The sequence below is a fragment of the Sorex fumeus genome, unplaced genomic scaffold, assembly GCF_029834395.1.
Source record: "Sorex fumeus unplaced genomic scaffold, SorFum_2.1 ptg000037l, whole genome shotgun sequence".
NCBI classification, from domain to species: domain Eukaryota; kingdom Metazoa; phylum Chordata; class Mammalia; order Eulipotyphla; family Soricidae; genus Sorex; species Sorex fumeus.
In genome coordinates, this window is record NW_026606094.1 from 50,797,741 (window position 1) to 50,818,221 (window position 20,481).

The following is a 20,481-nucleotide window of genomic DNA, read 5'->3' on the forward strand; positions in this document are numbered from 1 at the left end:
GAGTGATAGCACAGTGGGTAGGGCACTTGCCCTGCATGCACCAACCTGGGTTTGATTCCTCCACCCCTCTCAGAGAGCCTGGCAAGCTACCGAGAGTATCTTGCCTGTACGGTAAAGCCTGGCCAGCTACCCATGACATATTTGATATGCCAAAAACAGTAACAACAAGTCTCACAATGGAGGCGTTACTGGTGCCCACTCAGCTAATTGTTGAACAATGGGAGGGCAGTGCTACAGACAGTACTTTCCTCTTCTCCTCCCATTATGGTGGAAGAACTGACCCTACTTGTCCCTCTGTCTAATAATACAGTAACTCACTGTTTTCCCAGGATCTGTATGCCATTGCTTATCTCCCTAATTTGAACTTTTTAGTGCCTTCAAAATTTTCCCTATCTACTAGATTATTTCTGGTGATAATAATGTAGCGTAAGTTGAAGGGTGAAACACCAGGGGACTTTAGTTTTTCATCTAAAACCTTACCTCATCAGACAGGTAGACAATCAAAATAGTGGGATGGATAGGGATGGGAGGTGGTAGTAGAAAAAAGGAATTTCCCAGCCCCACTGTCTCTCTTCCAGATCTACTTTCTGTCTCATTGTGCCTCTCTTTCATCACCGCCCAGCAGACTGCAAGATCAGGTGGCCAGTATAGGCAGGTTTCATTGGCCTAGACAGGGACAGAGTGTAGGCAGTGCTCAGACACCCAGGAAAGTTTAGATTCAGGCAGGGCTTGGATGCCCAGGCAGGGACAGATATTGACTAAGGAAAGTTAGGGCAAGGTGTCAGGGAGCCAGTGGGGCAGAGTCATAGATATGACCACAGTGACATAATTTAGACTAGGATTGCATGCACAGTATAAAATGGGACCTGATCATCTTACAGAGAAGGTTGCATATGAGATGGGGCAACACCAGGGAAAGTGATGTCATTCATGGGTAAAGAGAGGTCTGGATATATGTGGAAGCATTGCAGGTGGGGCAGCATTTCAGGGACACCTCAGTGGACGCCATCAAGTTCTTAATCCTGTACAAGTGTACGCTACAGTGGATTTTCTCCATTTTAAATACCTGATGAAACAGACGCTGGCCGTGGGCATTAGTTGTAGATTCCTCACCTGGCACACCAACTCCAAGGTTAGGAGGCCACCATCAGCTTCAAAGTGTTCTAAAATCCACAAGAAAAATCAGTCCAAGAAGACATCCCCCAGAATTTGTGAACAGGAGTAAAAGGGTGGGGCAAAGGATCAGGGGCCCAAGAGACCCAGCAAGGCCAAGAAAAATCATCCCAGCCCAGGACAGGCATAGAGGGAACCCTGGGAAGCCATAAGATAAGAAGATAGCTCACACTAAATTAATACCTGCCAAGAAGAATACCCTCTCAAAGACTATTGAGACAAAAATGGACCTTTCCAACCCAGGCTAGGTGAAAAAGAAGGGTTTCAAACATCAAGATAGGTGACAGCAACTCATCCTAAAGAGTCAAGGGGAAGCTCTCCAGAATGGCTGAAAGACCAAAAACCCCAAGGTCAGGAACAACCCCACTTTCTGCCCCATCCCAATAGCCAGACAAGACCTAGAAGACACCTCTCAGTGGAAAGTCAAAGGTAGCCTCTTTCAGTGAAAACTTAAAAGGCAGCAAAAGCAAGCCAACTCTGCCTAAAATGGATCCCTGTGCCTTCCCCAAACACCAAGAGTTCCTGATACCCACATGAAAGCAAAAGTTAAGAGCTAGAGCTCAAAATCCACAGTCACCAGGAGAAGGGCGCAGTGTCCCCCTCCAGAAAGAAGGTGAAGTTTCAGACTTCTACAGAGAATTTGAACCCAGGGATCTGGCGGTGGAAGGCAAAGCCAGCCTCCTACCCACCAAAGATAGAGATAAGAGCCCAAGTGATGCCTGTATCTCTGTCCAGGAAAAAGAGGCTGAACATGAGACCCAAGGCCTCAGTGTCCACAGCAGAGAGCAGGAGGGAAGAAGCAAGATCTAGGCCAGTAAGGAGAGAGACCAAGATTTTGCTGGTGTTTTACTAATGCAGTGGTGCTAATGGCTACAGCATCAGTCACTCCTGTCCCTACTATGGCAGGGATGAAGAGGGGGAATCCCCAGTGACACTTGAGACTTTTGGAGTGGGAAGTAAATGTGGGAAATAGTTTCTGGATAACAATAGGTCATTCCTTCAGAACCTCATAAAGAATACAGCTGGAGGCAAATCTGTCCTATAAGGCACTCGAATTGAGTGGGAGATGTACATGTCAGGTTAGGCCTGTATCACGTGCCAGCCATATTTTTCCTTGGGCACGCAGAGCTCGGGAATAGTTGCTTGAGATGCTTTGAGAACATACATTTCAAGGATAGGAAACAGTGGTCTTAGGCAAAATTATGCATGTCACATCTCCTGTTATGTCTCCTAAATTTAGAACTGGTTCCTCCTGGGGTGAGTATGAGAAATGGGAACCCATTAGTTCCTATGCCCACTTAATAGGAAGGGCTTGATTTTAAGCACAGCCAACAATCTCTGGTATGATGGGGATTGGAGATATTCAAGGCAGTATGCTTGGCTTGTACCATGGAAATACTCAAATTAAGGAATGCAGGAGCACTAGAATTTGTATTGACAAGGGAATTACTTAGGATAGGTGTATAGGTACTGTGGAGGGAAAGGATTGGGTTGGAAGATGGGTTTTTCAACTCAGAGAGGGCTCCAAGAGAATGATTTTCTGAGCTTTCCTTTGGAAGATAATAAATGTTCCAGGTTCTTTTCCAGCAATATACAGCTAGAATCCCCAGGTATACCTACACCCACCCTCTAATGGTACAGGGGGATTATTAAATCTTTAAACAGCTCAAGGGGGAGGAGCCTTCTAGGTTATAGCAGACTTGCAAATATAGATGATAGAATGAGTCATGCACTTCCCTCAAGACTGGGTCATGAAGTGTCACGAGGGCCCCCGTCATATGTTACAGTGTCAACATACTCCCCAAAGGGTCAATAATAATTATTCCAGTTAAAACATCAATAGACTCTTCTGTGAGGGAAGGATCATTAGAGCATGTATATAAGTCAGAGGTTGCAAATATCCAACTAGAGATCCAAGATAAGGGAACAGCTGAATCAGGAGTCCACTCTTAATAGCTATACAAAAGTTTTCACTCTTTATCCCACTCAAGTATGTCATACTTAAACTCATGTCTAGGTCCCTACACCTCCACCCCTGCCCAGAGGAGGGTGCCAACCACAAGAGAAGCAAGCAAAGTCATTTATGACAATTTGCTGAGCCTTGAGTGGTTCTAAAGGGTTGCAGCTGGCCTTCAACTGGCTGAGCAGTTGCTTTGCAGCCTTCACTCAGGAGTGATGGATCCAGGTAGTGATCTCATCAATATGGACTGCAGTTGGAATAGTCAGAATCATGGTGTCAGGGCCTTTCCAGATAGGTGTTAGTCCTTCCTTCTAGAACTTGTTAATATAAACCGGGTCTCCCAGCCCAGAGGTGTGTGGGACGGGCCGCTCCTCTGTGATCTCACTTTTCATCAGGTATCTCCAAGATTGGAGCTGGACTTGCTGGAGACAGTTGAGGTATTCTAAAGGGAAATTCTTGGAAATTCCTACCAAATTGACATCTCCCACCATAGGGAGAAGCACAAGAGAGCAAGGAAACTTGTTATAGGGTGTGCATAGTCTGGGACAGGGTCAAGGGAGCACCGACGCTCAGCACCAGTTTCTAGCAAAAACTTGTACAAAATGATTTTCAAAGCCTGATTCATTGGCTTGTCCTAAACTCTAAAGTCTGTTTGCACAATACAACTTTGATTTTATTCCCAAAGTTTTAGAAACAGCCAATGCCTCAGTGAAGGCTGTGTGTCAATCCATGGTGAGGCAGTAGTTCATTTAGGAAGGATTTTACTAGTCTTAGTGGTTTCATTTATGGGAGGGAAGGCCTCAGGTCATCTGGAGAATGTGTCCATGAAGACCAACAAGTATTTGTATCCATCACTAGGTGGTTTAGTCTTAGTTCACTTTCCAATGATCTTCCTATACCTCCTCCTTTTGTAAGTCTCAGGGGTGCCATTTTACCTTGATTCAAGTTGATCTGCTGGCATGCTACTTATCACTGGGGGGAATCCTCAGTCATGCATCTAAACTTAGGAAAGTAGTAATGCTTGAAAAGAAAGTCAATTAATTGATTGCTTTCCTAGTGGGTCTTGTATGGAGACCCTTGATGAGGAAAAATCCAAAGACTGAAGGTAAGATAACTCAGAAATCTGTAGCCTCCACCTGGCACCCTTTTCCTTTTCAGCATCTTCCTCCACTGGTAAGAAGAGAGGGATAGTGCATACATGTGTGTGTAACAGAAAATGTTCACACATAGATAAAACCTGACTTTGGGTCACTCGCCTTGGAGTGTTCAGAAGCATGTATTTACTGTTTGGGTCTCACCACCAGTCTTGGAAGTAGTAAAAAAAACTCTAAAGAGAATCTAGAGTCATAAAGGCATTACTATAATGATGGTCATGTATGCAGAAGGCATCCCGATCCACCCTGGACAATTCAACAATAGATCAGCATGTGGGACTTCTCCATCAGCTGATGACGAAATCCAAGACCACAGTCTTGGCTTTATATATTGATCCTCAGAATGAACTCACTTTTCTTAGGATCAGATTTAAAAATCATGAAACAATACTGACTTTAGATAAGGAGTATCTTGTAATAGTCATCTATAGCCCAAGTGAATAGACTTGCTCCAAGACTGTCCCATGATGCTAGACAAGAATAACTGACCATAATTATTAAGAACATGATATTACAAAGAAAGTCATCTTGTGCACATTTTTGTCAACTGTAATATTTAAACATTTCATATATGTATCATAAATTTGTGCTTTGGCTATTTAATAAACAAAACAGCTATCATATATAGATTAAATCCCAAACTAGAAACTACTCCACCACTCACCAAGGGTAGAATGGATGAATATATTGATATTAAGCTAGATGAAGTCATGAATTTTGCATACAAGTGGTACCACATGGAAAGTATCATGCTACGCGAAATGAGTCAGAAAGAGAGGGATAGACATAAAAAGATTGCATTCATCTGGGGGACATAAAGTAACAAAATAGGAGATTAATACCAAAGAATAGCTGAGATTAATGAACCAGGAGGATTACTTCATGGCTTAGAGGCCAGCCGGGCACTCTAGGGAAAAGGGCAGCTCAGATAGAGAAGGGAGCACCAAATAAAGGGTGTTTGGAGGATCCTCCCAGGAGGGGAGATACATGTTGAAAGTAGACTATGGACTGAACATGATTGCCACTCAATGCCTCTTTTTCAGACCACAACACCCCAAAGGAGAGAGAGGACAAAAGGGAATTCCCTGCCATAGAGGCAGGGTGGGATGGGGGGATGGGTGTGGGAGGGATACTGGGATCCGTGGTGGTGCAAAATGGGCACTGGTGGAAGGATGGGTACTTGATCATTGTATAATTGAAACCCAAGCACAAAAATTTGTAAATCTATAACTGTAAAAAAAGATAATGGAATAGTGTATAATAATAAATGTGAGGTAATTGTTTCCACATGCCATTACTGAGACAAATCTCACATACATAAAAGGTAAAAAGGTAAAGGCCCTCCCGTTGATCGTCGATTTGCTCGAGTGGGCCCAGTAATGTCTCCATTGGAGACTTTGTTGTTACTGTGTCTGGCATAGCGAATACTCTCGGTAGCTTGCCGGGCTCTCCGAGAGGGGCGGAGGAATCGAACTCGGGTCGGCCATGTTGGCCGCTTGTAAGGCGAACGCCCTACCCGCTGTGCTATCGCTCCAGCCCCCTCACATACATAATATTTAATAAAAGAAAATTGATTCAAAAAAGAGCACAAACTACTATTTTATGACATTCACAGTCTGGCATGATGAATCTCTGCTTAGTTGTCAGAACAACCTGTTGGTGGGAGCAACATTAGTGGCACATAAGAAATTTCAAAACTGTTAGCAGAGTTATATTTTTACCTGGGTGGAATTATACAGGTATATTTGTCCTGTTTTCAATGAGCAGTGTTACTCTGTATGTTTTTCTGCGTAAATGTTTTATTTAACTTAAATAAACTGTAACTATCATTTTGAAGATGTCCATGATTTATAATTTTAGAGATATATATAGCCAAATAAAACAAAGCAAAATAAAACCTTTTAAGCAACAGAAATTTTCTTCATGAAAAAATCAACGGTTCACAGTTGATCAGGCAGTTTGAGTTTGAATTTAAAATTTCTTTCTAGCTTTTTCTTCTCTTGAGTGCACTACTAAATTTAATACTATTCAATAGTTTCTTTAAAAAACCTACCTTTATGAAATACATATCAATAAACTTGAAATGTATTTTCCTTAGCACATACTGATTTTGCATAACTTATGGAGCAAAGGCAGCATGCTTATCGGATGGCCTACAGTCAATAGATGTGGCTTTGGTGGTTACTATATTTCTGCTTTTATTTATTTGGAAAAAGTCTATTTAGAATAATATAAGGCACTTTTCAAAAACAAGCCGTAATTACTTTGCTTTACAATCCTTGTTGATCGTGGTAAACCCTGAGACATGCCAAAACAGTAGCAATGAACAGACTAATCATTTCCTAAATTGAAGCCAAACTCAAAAAATGCACTTATATCATCTGTGCCAAAAGAAAAAATATCCTCACAATCCTCCCTGCTCTGCCTTTTAGGTGACTCAGAACACCTGGTTGCCAATTGTGAGCTGAGGATAATTAGCTTTCAATTATCACCAGTTACATTTTCACCTGTTCAATTTGCAAATCCCTGAATTTTTTGGCTTGTCCTATTAACAAGTTCTGAACTCTCCTGTCTTTGGTACACCTGCTATGTGAGAATGGGAACATCCTTCTCTCACTGGGGAAGACCCTCCTCATCTGCTAGTTTGTCCAGTTTTATCCATCTGCTTTACCAAAGGACTCTGAGAGACGTCTAGATTCCTACTCTCACTCTTCTGTTTCAGAGCTATCCATTTTTCCTGGAATTATTTTATGACTCTTTTTGCTTTATTCAAAAGTAGCTAAACAATCTTTTTTTTTTTGTTAATTGACTTTCTTCAGAGATACGACAATAGACAATTTATGGAATAAGCGCGAGGATCTACTAAGTTGAGTATTGGAATAAGATTCAGTAAAGAAGTAAGAGATAAAATTTTAAGTGTGGATGTGCATGACATGTTCTGTGGCCAAGAACTGGCTTCCCACAGCTTCCCTTTCCCTCTGGGGGTCCTATCAAGTCATAACAGCTTGCATCAAGACCATGCTTTAATGCTTCCTAGATTGTCCCATTTCAATGCTGTGATAGCTTTGCCCAGGTCCATCCAAGGCCCATGGCGGGACCCTCCTTTTTGGGTTATTAGTATATGTCAACTGAAGCCTGAGTCAAGTAATTATGATGGGTACCCAAGAGAAGATGCATACCAGAGTCAATCAACTCCAAAATATTAGAAGCATAGTATTAATGATCTGTGTTTAAGTAAAGAACATTGCTCTATAGAAGAATATGAAAAGGCTATAGGGGAAATAGAAAAGCAAATAATTCACTACAAATACAAAGTCCAGGTTTACCAGAAGGTTTGACTCATAAGTAACCAAGATTGACTTGAGGAATTGTGAAAATAAGAGGTAAAACACAAAGGAAAGTTTAAAGATAAATTCCGGGGGCTGGGGGCACTTGTAAGAGCACTGTAAGTTTCTCTTGGGGGAGGAAAAGGGGTAATTCACCTAAAGCACTTAGGGTCAATATCCAACAATTGCAGAATAAAATTTTGAGAGGATAAAAACTATAGTAACAGAATTTGTGGTGGTTGTGTAGTAAAACACATCAATCAAACAATAAATTTATTAGGTGCCTAATATTTTGACTTAGAATAAATATAAGTTAAAGTAGAATAGAGTATATTAATCTATGCATTGAATAATGTGAAAATAAATTTTGTTGTTTAAAATTGCAAACAACACTGTGAAAACAAAATGAATTAGTTTCATTCTACTGTTTCCTCACTTCGTGCTTGAAATCACCATTTTAATTGGACAATACAATAAGAAAACTATAGCATTGAAATCTTTAAGAAGATTATGCATAGAATCTTTCTGTGACTTTATAAATATTTTATGGTGTATATTTTTTCACCTTTATTGACATAGTTTTTATCATTGTACTTAGCATTGTCCTCCCATTGTTCATTGATTTGCTCGAGTGGGCACCAGTAACATCTCCATTGTGAGATTTGTTACTGAAAGGAGAGAAGATTAGCACTCCCCTTGACAAGAATGGAAGAGGCTTTAGCCTGCAACACACATATAATTAAGGCACTTCCTCCTATTTTGTGACATCTAACCAGTGTTATCATTGTACTTACAGTTTAAAAATATTATATATTTAAGTATTTTAATTTTTTTATTCTACAATTTTCATTACAATTATTAGGTCATTAAAGTTACATAAAATCCTAAAGTCAATCACTTATTTTTGATCTCCTTATGTAATGGTTCCATTCTAAATTTCTTATCAAAGAGGTTATATAGCTCACTGTTTGCATTTGGGTCATTGGTTAGCTTCTTCACTTAAACTTGGTGGATTTCTGTGTCACTTTATCATTTTGACCTTTGCAGTTTGGAGTTGTATCTTGCATGCTTCTGTGCAGTTAGGAGCCAATGTTAGGATGTCTTTGTAAGTATGTGATGAGTTTGGGAGTGGTGAAGAAATGCGTGACCACTGAGTGAAGGAACTCCCGTGAGAGGAGGGTCACTGGAACCTGTAGAGGAGAATGGCTCTCGTGGGTCCAAAAGCCTGTTCCCATGCTACACAAAGTGACAAGCCACCACCTCAATCATTTATTTTTGAACATTTGTCTTGTAATTCTCAAATTATGTAGGCAGCACTGTAGCACAAAATGTTCTGTTTTTATAACTTATAGTGCATTTGTAGTAAATTATTTGTCAAAAACCGTAGACCAATTCAAATGTGCAGAGTAAATAGTTAACTAAGTGATCATAGATGGTCAGCAGTTTCTAAAATAATTATATACTTATATGCATGCTCATTAACTTTACAAGAAGTTGAGTTGTTAGAACAAATATATGCACATATGATGTCATTGGATGTACCCAAGTATTAAGGCTGAATCTGAATGCTCAAGAAGTATAACAAGATTAGGTATACAATACATTACATAGACATATATCAGTTGTTTAAAATAAGACAATACTACCACTTTATCATGCTTCAGATTTCTCAATAAAATATGTGCAATTTAGAGATGAATTTATAGACACTCCTATATTTTCTAAACTGGATTTGGTTTCAGAACCTTCAAATAAAAATATTAAATTTGTAATTGATTAAATTATTTAATTCAAATTTGAATATTTTGTCTTTTTTTAAAGATGTTTAATTCTCAGAGTAGAATTATATTCCCTGGATACCATTTATGCATCTTTATGACATTAAAATGTTTTCTTAGAAATGTTAATAAATACAGGCAAAAGGAAATTATGATATCATCATCCATGGAATACAAGTAAACAATTAAAAATGCATTAGGATATTTAATCAGTTATGGCTTTTTGATGATTCATTTTTGGAGCTAGGTGCTAGACCTGACTGTTCTCAGAACTTATTCTTGATTCTGCCTTCAGGGATAACTCCTGTGGGCTCAAAGATCATGAGGTACTAGAAATTGAACCCAGGTTAGCCTCATTCAAGTCAAGCACCTTGCCTGCTTGACTATCTCTTCATCCTTCATATGATTCTTTTTGATATAGAAACATTGTCAATATTACAGATTTTAATAAACTGTTTCTCCTGTTTTCTGAAACACCAAGGGATAAACTTGTAAAATAATATTGGTCATTTGTATGTGAGAAGTTACCAAGTGTTAGGAGACTGATAGCTCACAAGATTTGTATTTTTCCGATTGTTTTTCTGATCATAACTTCAAACATGTAAGTCAAACTCCCAGTCATCACAAGCCATCAAATCTGAGGGAAATAGCATTTTCTGAGGATACTGTGCTTACAACAGTTTTATGAGCCAACAATACAAATTCACATTGCCAATTCCCAACATTTTTGTATGAATAACTTTTGTTATTTATTTGTTTATAGCCACATTACTTGTCTATAGCCACATCCACTGGTGCCTAGAGGTTCTCACTGGTGTACAGGTTGGTTCCCAGTGGTTACTCTTTGCAGTGCTCAGAAGATTCTGCAGGGTGTCAGGAATCTAACTCAGTTCTCTTGCATGTGAAGCAGGGAGTCTATACTGGTGAGTTGCGTCTCAAGCCCCATCAACATCAGCATCAGCAGCAGAAGCATCAGTATTTGTAGCACTGGGTATTGAACACAGGGTCACAAAATACAAAGCAAATACTCTATATCTGATATACATCCTCAACCTCTGAAAAACTAATTAATTTTTGGTTAGACCACACTATAGTTTAGTCATCTCTCTGTCTCTGTCTCTCATTCTTCTTTCTTTCTTTCTGGACAAATAAAATTTCTAATGCACATATATTTAGAGTAAAGGGCTAAATTTTTCTTTTCATATAGGTACTATTAAGGATAATATGATTAATAATAGTATGTCAGACATACAATATTATTACACTGCCCCAAGCACCAGAATTTTAGTGTCCTCCACCACTCTTTCTAGGTTCCTTTTCATTGACCCTACAGAAAAGTCAATTCTATATGTTAACTCTTAAGGTCTGTTATCATTCGTCATTTAAATTTTTATTACTATGCTTATTTATAGTCCACACATGAGAGAGGTAGAGTTTTGTTTCTCTCTTTGACTAACTCAATTCAACATATTTTCCAGTTTCATCCCAGTAGAAATTAGTTGCTTGATTTCATATTTTCTCATAGCTGAGTAGTATTCCATTGCATATATACTACCTTTTCTCTGTCTATTCCTCTGTCCTAGGTGACTTGCATTGTTTCCAGATTGGGGCTATTGTGAATAGTGTCTAAAAGAACATAGGGAAGAAACATATTTTTAATTAGCAGTTTTGGATCCTTGGGGTATAGATGCCAAGGTGTAGAATCACTGGTTCATTTAGGAGCTTATGTCTTATTAGTAGTGTTTATAAGTCTCTTTACTATTTTCCATAGAGGCAAAACCTGATACCATTGCCACAAATAGTGAATCAAGATTCCTTCCTTTGCACATTCAATCAGCGCTGGATGATTCTAGTCTTTTTAATATGTGCCACCTCACTGGTGCGAGGTGATATCCCATTGTCATTTTGATTTGCATTTCTCTGACAAGTGTTCAAGAATGTTTTCTCATAAACCTATTGGTCATGAGTATGTTTTCTTTGAGGAAGTCTAAGCTCTTGTGCCCAGTTTATTTCTTTTTTCAGGCCACACCCATCAGAGCTCAGGGCTTACTTTTGACTTACTCTATGCTCAAGGATCTCTCCTGGCAGGGATCAGGGGACAATATGGTGTGCCAGTAGCAAACCTCGGTTGGCTGCTTGTACCCTATCAACTGTGTCTTGGGCCCCTTTCACTCTTTTTTTGGTGGGGTTATTTATATTTTCTAAATACGTTTTGTGAGTGCATTATAAATTTTGAGTATTAGTTCTTTGGGTTTTTTGCTTATTTTATTTGTTTTGTTTGTTTAATTAAGCAGGCACACACCTGGCAATGTTCAGAGGTTATTCCTGGATCTGTGGTCAGGAATTGCTTTTGGTGGTGCTTGGGGAACCATTTGGGGGCACCAGAAATCAAATCTGGGTCAGCCAAATGCAAGGCAAGCACATTACCTGATATATTCTCTCTTGGCCACAATTAGTCCCTTTTGTGAGATGTTACTGAGAAAACATTTTCTCCCAATCTGTAGGATGTCACTGTATCATAGTCACTGTTACTTTCATACTACAAAAATTTTTAATTTTTCTTTTACTGGTGAGGAGGTGGTGAGAGGTTGGGTCATACCCATTGCTGCCAAGAGGCTAAACAGTTCTTACTTTGATATAATTCTATTTGTTTATTTTTGCTTTTGCTCTTAGGGTCAATTATATCAAATCATTGAAGATACCCTGGAGATAATATCCTGGAGACAAACATCTGTCCATCCCTTTCTAAATGTGTTTATGGATATGGTTTAATATTAGAGTCTTTAATCATTTTGATTTAAATACTGTTATAGTGTGAGGCTCTTGAGGGCCTCAACTATTGAAATATGTTTGACAGAAATCTAAATTGACAGGTATTTCTTCCCACCTTCCCCCACATTTGACTAAGTACATGTCACATGTCTTCTCAGCACCATTTGTTTTAAAATTCATTTTCCATTTTATATCTCTAGTTCCATTTTATACATCTAGTTTCTTTGTTCAAAAATAGCTGTCCATGACCCTGAATGATTGGTTTGAGGCTCTTCATGTTACTAGAATAAATAGACGCCATTGGGCTACACTAGCACATGACAGTGACAAATGGAGACGTTACTGGAGCCTGCTTGAGCAAATCGATGAGTGATGGGAAGTCAAGTGATCAAGTGATGTACCAGAGAGTTAGTTTCTGAACACTCAAATCTATTCTATTAATCTGATAGTCTTTTTTTAATTCTTGTACCACACAGTTTTAACAAATTAGTTTTACAGTATATTTTAAAGTTAGGGAGAGAAAAGCCATCTATCTTCTTTTTATCTCAGGATTGGTTTGGCTACTTAGAGAGTTTCATAACTACCTACAAGTTTGTTTAATTTTATTTTGGTTTGGGGGCCTTACATCTTGGTGCTCAGAGTTTTCTCCTGGCTTTGCACTCAGGGATCACTCCTGGCAACCTTGGGGGTCCATATATAGTACCGGGAATGGAACCCTGGTTGGCTCTGTACAACATAAGCACCCTAGTTATCACTACTATCACTCTAGACCCATATGATGATTAATAATACATAATTCATATCCTTAATACCATGAGAATTTTTATGGGAACTGCATCAAACATGTATGTGCTTTAGATGGTTGTTTTAATAAATGGTGAACTTTTAAAAGGTATGGGTGGACTATAAAAATTGTACAGGGGGTAAAAATGAATATCTAGCATGTTTGATCCCCAGCACCACATGAACCCCTGATCATTGTAGGATGTAGTCCTGAAGGCTCTAGAGCAGCCCCAAGTAAGGTTCAGGAAATTTCTGGCAGTGCAGGTTCTGAGCAGCACTGCATCACTGGGACCTCATATTGAACCTCCTCTCAACTGGCTGAGAATCTCTGGAGGGCCTCATAGGCCTCTTGAATACTACTAAAGAGGCTCACTTAAATAAATAAAAATAAATAGAATACAAATGAAAGCGAACGCTTACCCTCGTCATAAAAAATTATTAGTTTTAGAATTACTCTTTTCACAGAAAAAAAGGCAAAAATATTAATATTGTCTTATGTTGGATACCAAGGAATTCAGAATAGAGAACCTTGAGAGAAAAATAACATATTGGTTGGATGCTACTTTTGAAATGTTTGGAAGGAAGTCAGGACCAAGAAGCCATGCAGAGTCTGTGATTCATGTTGATTTGGAAATAGCTACAATACAAAGTATTAAATACACAATGGAAAAAATGTAGCCCAATATCAAAACAGAATCAGTAAACAAAAAATTACAAAGATTATAAAATATGTCAGGTAAAAGATCAAAAACTTATGCTCAGTATAAACAAAAAAACAAACACTGTCCTCCCGTTGTTCATCAATTTGCTTGAGTGGGCCCAGTAACGTCTCCATTGTGAGACTTCTTGTTACTGTATTTGGCATATTGAATACTCTTGGTACCTTTCCAGGCTCTCCAAGAGGGGCGAAGGAATCGAATCTGGCTTGGCCGGACTGGCTGCGCGCAAAGCAAACGCCCTAGTGCTGTGCTATCAGGCCAGAGAGATAGCACGGTGGGTAAGATGCTCAGTATGCACAGTTTAAAAAGCATAAGGTAAAGGTAAAGGTAAAGGTAAAAAGCATGAAGATGTATAAATGAAGTAAGAACTTCTGGAGATCCAAAACCCAATTAAATTAATAACTCCTGGTTTGGTGCTAAGAATAATTTTTATACTGCTGAATAAAAGAGAATTAACATTAATGCAGAATTCCTTATGTCCAAAATGTCCAAGATGTACAGGAAAAGACAGGGGGAAAAAATGAACATTTTTATTATCTTGGGGACATTGTTATGTTGCTTAATGTGAAATTGGAATCACAAAAAGTAAGTAGAAAAAAAGTTTGAATATATAAAGGCCAAAAACAATCCAAATTTGATTAAGAGTATCAGAAACTAAAAAAAATGACAAGTATATCAAGGTAAAGGTAAAGGTAAAGGCCCTCCCGTTGATCGTCGATTTGCTCGAGCGGGCCCAGTAACGTCTCCATTGGAGACTTTGTTGTTACTGTGTCTGGCATATCGAATACTCTCGGTAGCTTGCCGGGCTCTCCGAGAAGGGCGGAGGAATCGAACTCGGGTCGGCCATGTTGGCCGCTTGTAAGGCGAACGCCCTACCCGCTGTGCTATCGCATGGGCTGGAGCGATATCAAGATCAAATAGATTAAAATCAATAAAAAAATCTTAAAAACCAGTCAGAGAAAAATGATATGCATCTCACAAATAAATAATTATAAAGAAAACCAGACATTTCTCAACAGAAAATATGGAAAACTAAAATCAATGGACACTGATACTTTTTAGTGTTTTAGAAAAAATTCCTGTCAACTTAGATTTCTGTCAAACATATTCCAAAAATAAAGCACTGTGACTTTTTCAGAATTCTTTTCATAAATGCAGATTATATTTAGAGCAGTTTTAGTTTTAAAAAACGTGGCAGGACATATCTATATATATATATATACATATATATATAAACAGAAATTTTATAAATACCATACCATACTCTCAAACTCTACACTTTCATCTCCTCCACTAAAGTGGTACATTTGTCACAATTTATGTGGTTATGCAAATACATATTAATATCTCAAATTCTATAGTCTGCATCATGATTTACTTTGGGCATTATACATTATGTGAATTGGGACAATGCATATTAGCATATATTAATAATTTTCACTATTCTAAAATTTTTCTATATTCTGCCTACTCATACTACTTTCATGCAATCACCTCACTTCTAATAATCACTGTACTTTTTTGTCTTCAGTTTTGCTTTTCCAGCATATCCTGTAGCTGAAAGCAAACACTATGTAATCAATTCACTTAGTCATATGCATTTGGTATTCCCAAACCATATCATAGCCTACCCAGAAACTTCTCTTTTTCTTTAGTTTTAAATAATAATCTGTTTGTTGGATATACAAGCTAATGTATCAATTCACCACTAAATGACATTTTGGTTGTTTTCACATTTTGTTAAATTCAGGGTGCAAATTTTTGTATGGACATAGTTTCAGCATCTTTGCATAAATATCAAGATATGTGATGGTGGGACAGTAAGACAAAAATGTTTTTTGATTTGTAAATATATTTGCCAAACTGTTTTTAAGATTTACTGCAAAATTTTGCATTCATATCTGCAATCACTGGAAGCTTCACTTATTCCAATATGCTCACCAGCATTTGGTACTGTTAGTGTTCCAGAAGAATTCTTTGTGAAACTGTTAAATAGATACAGGCACTGAATGGGTGCAGGCTATGGGTCCTCTCATATCTGTCTGATAATTGAGAGCAGATCACAAAAATTCGGTAAGAATTTTAAGAATTGAAAATATAGCTTCAAGTCAGTAAAGTTTTAGGTAGTTGCAGATTTTAAAAGATTAGTTTATTTGTGTGTGTATATACATATACATGTATATATGTAATGAAAACAAACAAATACAGAATGCTGATCGCATAATAGGTGTGTAGTTGCAGTTCATGGTTGTCTTAATTTGTATTTCACCAAAGAAAAATGATGTAAAGCATCTTCTGTGATGCCTTTTTGACATCTGTTGATATTCTTAATGAGATACCTGTTAAGGTCTCTGACTCATTCCTAATTTTTTTTTTCTGGTAGTGTTTAAGTGTTGTGTCTTGAGTAACAATTCTTCTTCCTATGTGCCTTTAGTAAATATTTTTTTCTAGTGTTTCATTTTCTTTTTACTCTTTTAACATTGTCTTTCAGCAAGGAGAATTTTAAAAATGTTATCAAATTCTGCTGATAAAACATATTTTTCATTGATATTGTATTATGTATTAAAAATGTTACTGCCATGCCCAAGGTAGTTAAGGCTTTCTCTTATGTTATCTTGTAGGAATCTAATAGTTCTGCATTTTATATTTTATATTTTTATAAATATATTTATATTATTTTATATTTTATTTATGACTCACTCTAGTTAAATTTTATACAGTATATATAAAGATATTTATCTTTAATCATGTGATTGCCTCATAATTTATCTATTATTTATTGAAATGACTACCTTAGCTCACTTGAGTTGTGGTACAGCTGATTCTAGAGGGGTGGAGGTAGGTCTCTGTGTTCCATGGAGATTCCCAGGTTCTTAAATATTTTCAAGAATGAAAATATTGAGCAATAAACATGCTCAGACTCAGAGATGGAAAGTAAAATAGTTTATTGGAAAGTAGAGAAGAAAAGAGGAAGACTTCGTATATATAGGACTACATGAAAAGAGAGTTTTGTGTATGCCTTTTTTTTCCCCCCTGTGGTTCTTTTTTTTTTTTCTTTTTGGGTCACACCTGGTGAAGCACAGAGGTTACTCCTGGCTCTGCACTCAGGAATTACCCCTGACGGTGCTTAGGGGACTATATGGGACGCTGGGAATCGAATCCGGGTCAGCCACGTGCAAGGCAAAGGCCCTACCCTCTTTGCTATTGCTCTAACCCATTCTGTGTGCTCTTTTAAAGGCTCCTTGCATTCCTTATTGGTTGGCAAGTATTTAAAAATGATACCAGAAAATCACAAGGATGTGTAGCTGGTCTAAATCTCTCCATGAAAAATTGCCCGTTATTTTAGTTTGCCTGTCAGCCTAGGCTCTAGGAGAAAGTTTTATATTCCTGGGAACTCCTGGAATGCTGAGATAGAACCTTGGAAGCGGAATGTGTATGAAGTTAATAGGGGGGAGATGGAACTTCTGGAGAGAGAAAACTGTGGCTTCCTCTCTCCCTGACAAGGGGAAACTGAGGCTTTCTCTTTTAATTGCTTTTGCTCCTTTGTCAAACTTCTGTTGACTGATTAATGTCAACTTATCTCTGGAATCTTTATTTTATTTTATTCATTTTTCTGTTCTTTCATCCCAACAACACTGTTTTGATATCTGTGCCTTTGGAGCTCCAAAATACAATAACTTAGAACAGTGCTCCTGAACCACAGGTCCACAGTAGTCCACAGGTCTATAAAGGTTGAAAACTGCTGGAATCTTGCCTTAATTTTAACTGCAGATCTGTTGACCAATATGGAGGACAGTTGTCAGTTTAAACATGTTGAGGAATGCACCATTTATACATAGAATATACAAAAATTTTGAATACTAAGAGATAACTTCAAGGAAAATTAAACAAGTGACACAATCTCCTCCAAAAGAAACATGTATGTCCAATAAACATGATTAAGTGCATATTTATATTGTCAATAATAAAAATGAAAGTGAGATGAGATACTTCTTCAACTCTAAAAAAAGTCTTACAGTTTCAAATGTTTAGCATGTGAAAAAAGTCACTGTCCTGTCCTGTCCTCCCGTTGTTCATAGATTTGTTTGAAGGGTACCAGTAACATCACCAATGTGAGACTTACTGTTACTGTATTTTGGCATAACAAATACACCATGGGGATCTCTGCCGTGTGAGCTGGATACTCTCAGTAGCTGGCCCAAGCTCGCCCATACGGAGAAATTGAACCCAGGTCGGCCACATGCAAGGTAAACGCCTTACCCGCTGTGTATCATTCCGGCCCAAAGTTTCATAAACCATGCCAATATTAATCTGCACAGCCTGAGTTTGGAATGAAAGTACAGCAGGTAATGTGTTTTTTTTTTGTACGCTGGAAACCCAGGTATCCATCCCTGATACCCCAAATCTTCCAGGAGTGATTCCTGAATGCAGAGCAAGGAGTAAACCCTGAGCACAACCTAGTGTGGCCCAAAACTCAAAATCAATAAATAAATATGCATAGCCTCACTGTAAAGTAATTTGTTAATATTTAATCTAAATAAGATTGAATATAGCATGATGCATATATTAAGATCTATAGTATTCTATTCCAGAGGAACTCTTTCTGAAATAGTTTGTCAAATAGAACTGAATGGGTGCAGGCCGTGGATCTACTCATAGCTGTCTGATATTGGAGAGCAGATATCATAAGAAGAATTAGATAATAATTTCAAGGATTAAAAAGATAGCTTCAAGTTCCTAAAGTTTTAGGTAGTCACACATTTTAAAAGACCTGTATATTATTAGTACGTGTGAATGCTATATAATGAAAAGAACAACACAGTGATAATAAAGAAAAATAATAGTATCATTATGGGACAAAAATACAGAAATGTAATTTTCCTATATGAGGTAAACTACTATTTTTTGTGTATTTTCTCAATAACGAGAGAAAAATTGGAAAAATAAAGAGCAAAATAGAGGATTTTAAATTTCATTCCAGAATGTAGCCAACTGTTTCTTTATCCTGAATATGGATTCCCCTGCCTCTGATTATCCTTGGAGAAATTTTCTCACAAAGAAAATTTGCATTGTCTTCCTCCACTGAGAGGATAGTTCTAGTTGAAGTACCCAGATCTAAAAGGCAACGAAAATTGTGTCAGTTTAGGTTATCCCAGAAGCAGACAGAGTGAAAAGAATTTGAGTGCCAGAGCATCCTTTGGGAAGTGCAGAAAACAATAAGGGAGACAAGTGCTGCAGGGAAGGAAGGAAGGAGACAAATAAAAGATTTATTATTCAACCCATCCCCACAGGGAGGAATGGAGCTAAATCCTGTAAAGTATTAACACCTGATCCAAACTCACCTCTGCTCTTTTCCCTCCTCTCCCTTTTGTTCCCACTGAAGGGTAAAGAGGCTCAAGCACTTTCAAAATTCCAAGAGTTGTGATCAATCTTCCAATGGGAAATGTTATGTTGATTCCACCCTAATTCCCCCAAACAAACAAAAAACAAAGCCAAAAAAATTACCTCAGGTAAATAAAAATTTATTGGAGAACAATGGAAAGTTCAAGAGCCAAGGGCTAAGCCTTTTGGTGTTTGTTCCAAGGATATTTCTCATAATTGAGCAAAGATTGGTGGTTGATTTAATTATGAGAGACTGGCCTATGGCTGGGAGGGTGGAAAAGGGGGACTTGACTGATTTAGGTTGCTAAGGTGATTCTGAATTCATACATTTGTGGTGGAGAAAAGGGTCTTCTGGGTTTGTGCTGGAGACCCTCAGGCTCTCTGGAGTCCCATAGCTGCAGAAAGCTAGCCACTAGGTTAGCTTAAAGAATGTAGCACTGTAGCACTGTCCTCCTGTTGTTCATTGATTTGCTCAAGTGGGCACCAGCAACATCTCCATTGTGAGATTTTTTATTACTGCTTTTAGCATATCGAATACTCCACCGGGAGCTTGTCAAGCTCTGATGTGCAGGCAGGATACTCTAGATAGCTTGCCTCCAAGAGGGATGGAGCAGTTGAACCCAGGTTGCCTGCGTGCAAGGCAAATGCTGTGCTAAAGATGAAAACCTTGTCAACCTTATCAGCCCTTGAAGACATCTGAATTGTTAGGGAGTCAGATGACCTACTGCCTAGTATGATCATAGAAAAGTTTTTAACTTATTAGTAAATATAATGTAGAACTTGCAGATTTGGGAAAAATGAACTTTATAAGAGATTTTGTTTGCAATCCTGGGGGGTTGAAACTTGTGTTAGGGCAGGACTCTGGTCTCCGACCACAAGCAAAGACACACAGGAATGCAATCAGCAAGCAGGTAGTTTATTGAGCTGGCTAGTCAGGGTCAAGCCAGCAGGCAAGACCCCGAACTTCTTCAAAGCGGATCTTATATAGGCCTTCACTGGCCTTTATAGCAGAGCCCATGCATTTCATGGGCAGCTAGCAGGTATCTCCTAACTTAGACATTTGGTTATCTTCTGTGTTTACCTGGCTTTCTTTAATTTATAGCTCTTGGTACCTGCATTCCAGTGGAAGTGGATAAGGGAAAAGGTACTAAGGGAGGTACAGATAAGAAAGGGTCAACAAATGGAGACAGAATTTACCTCTCAAGGCTTTTCTAGGGAGGGGGCAAGATTTACATCTCAAGGCTTTACCAGGGAAGGGGCAGGTAAGGAAGAGTTACTAATTAGCAGAGTTTAGTGCTGGAATTTCCCTCAGGGTCCCAAGGGACCTTACACTTGGGCCTTCACAAATGCCCTCTGCTACTCAACACACATCTCAGACCCCATGCAAATAAGGTTTTATTTACCTAAGAGATAGTAGACAAATGAATACCTACA

The 20,481-nt window shown here is 38.3% G+C and overlaps 1 non-coding gene and 1 pseudogene across 1 annotated transcript; both read left to right on the plus strand.

The window, feature by feature from the left end:
• The first annotated feature begins 4,213 nt into the window (after positions 1 to 4,213).
• LOC130027792 (dynein light chain roadblock-type 2-like) lies at positions 4,214 to 4,731 on the plus strand (annotated as a pseudogene).
• A 3,544-nt stretch (positions 4,732 to 8,275) lies between these two features.
• LOC130027903 (U6atac minor spliceosomal RNA) lies at positions 8,276 to 8,397 on the plus strand. The gene has a single exon (XR_008793112.1). It is a non-coding gene; the product is annotated as a U6atac minor spliceosomal RNA (small nuclear RNA).
• Positions 8,398 to 20,481: the final 12,084 nt, after the last annotated feature.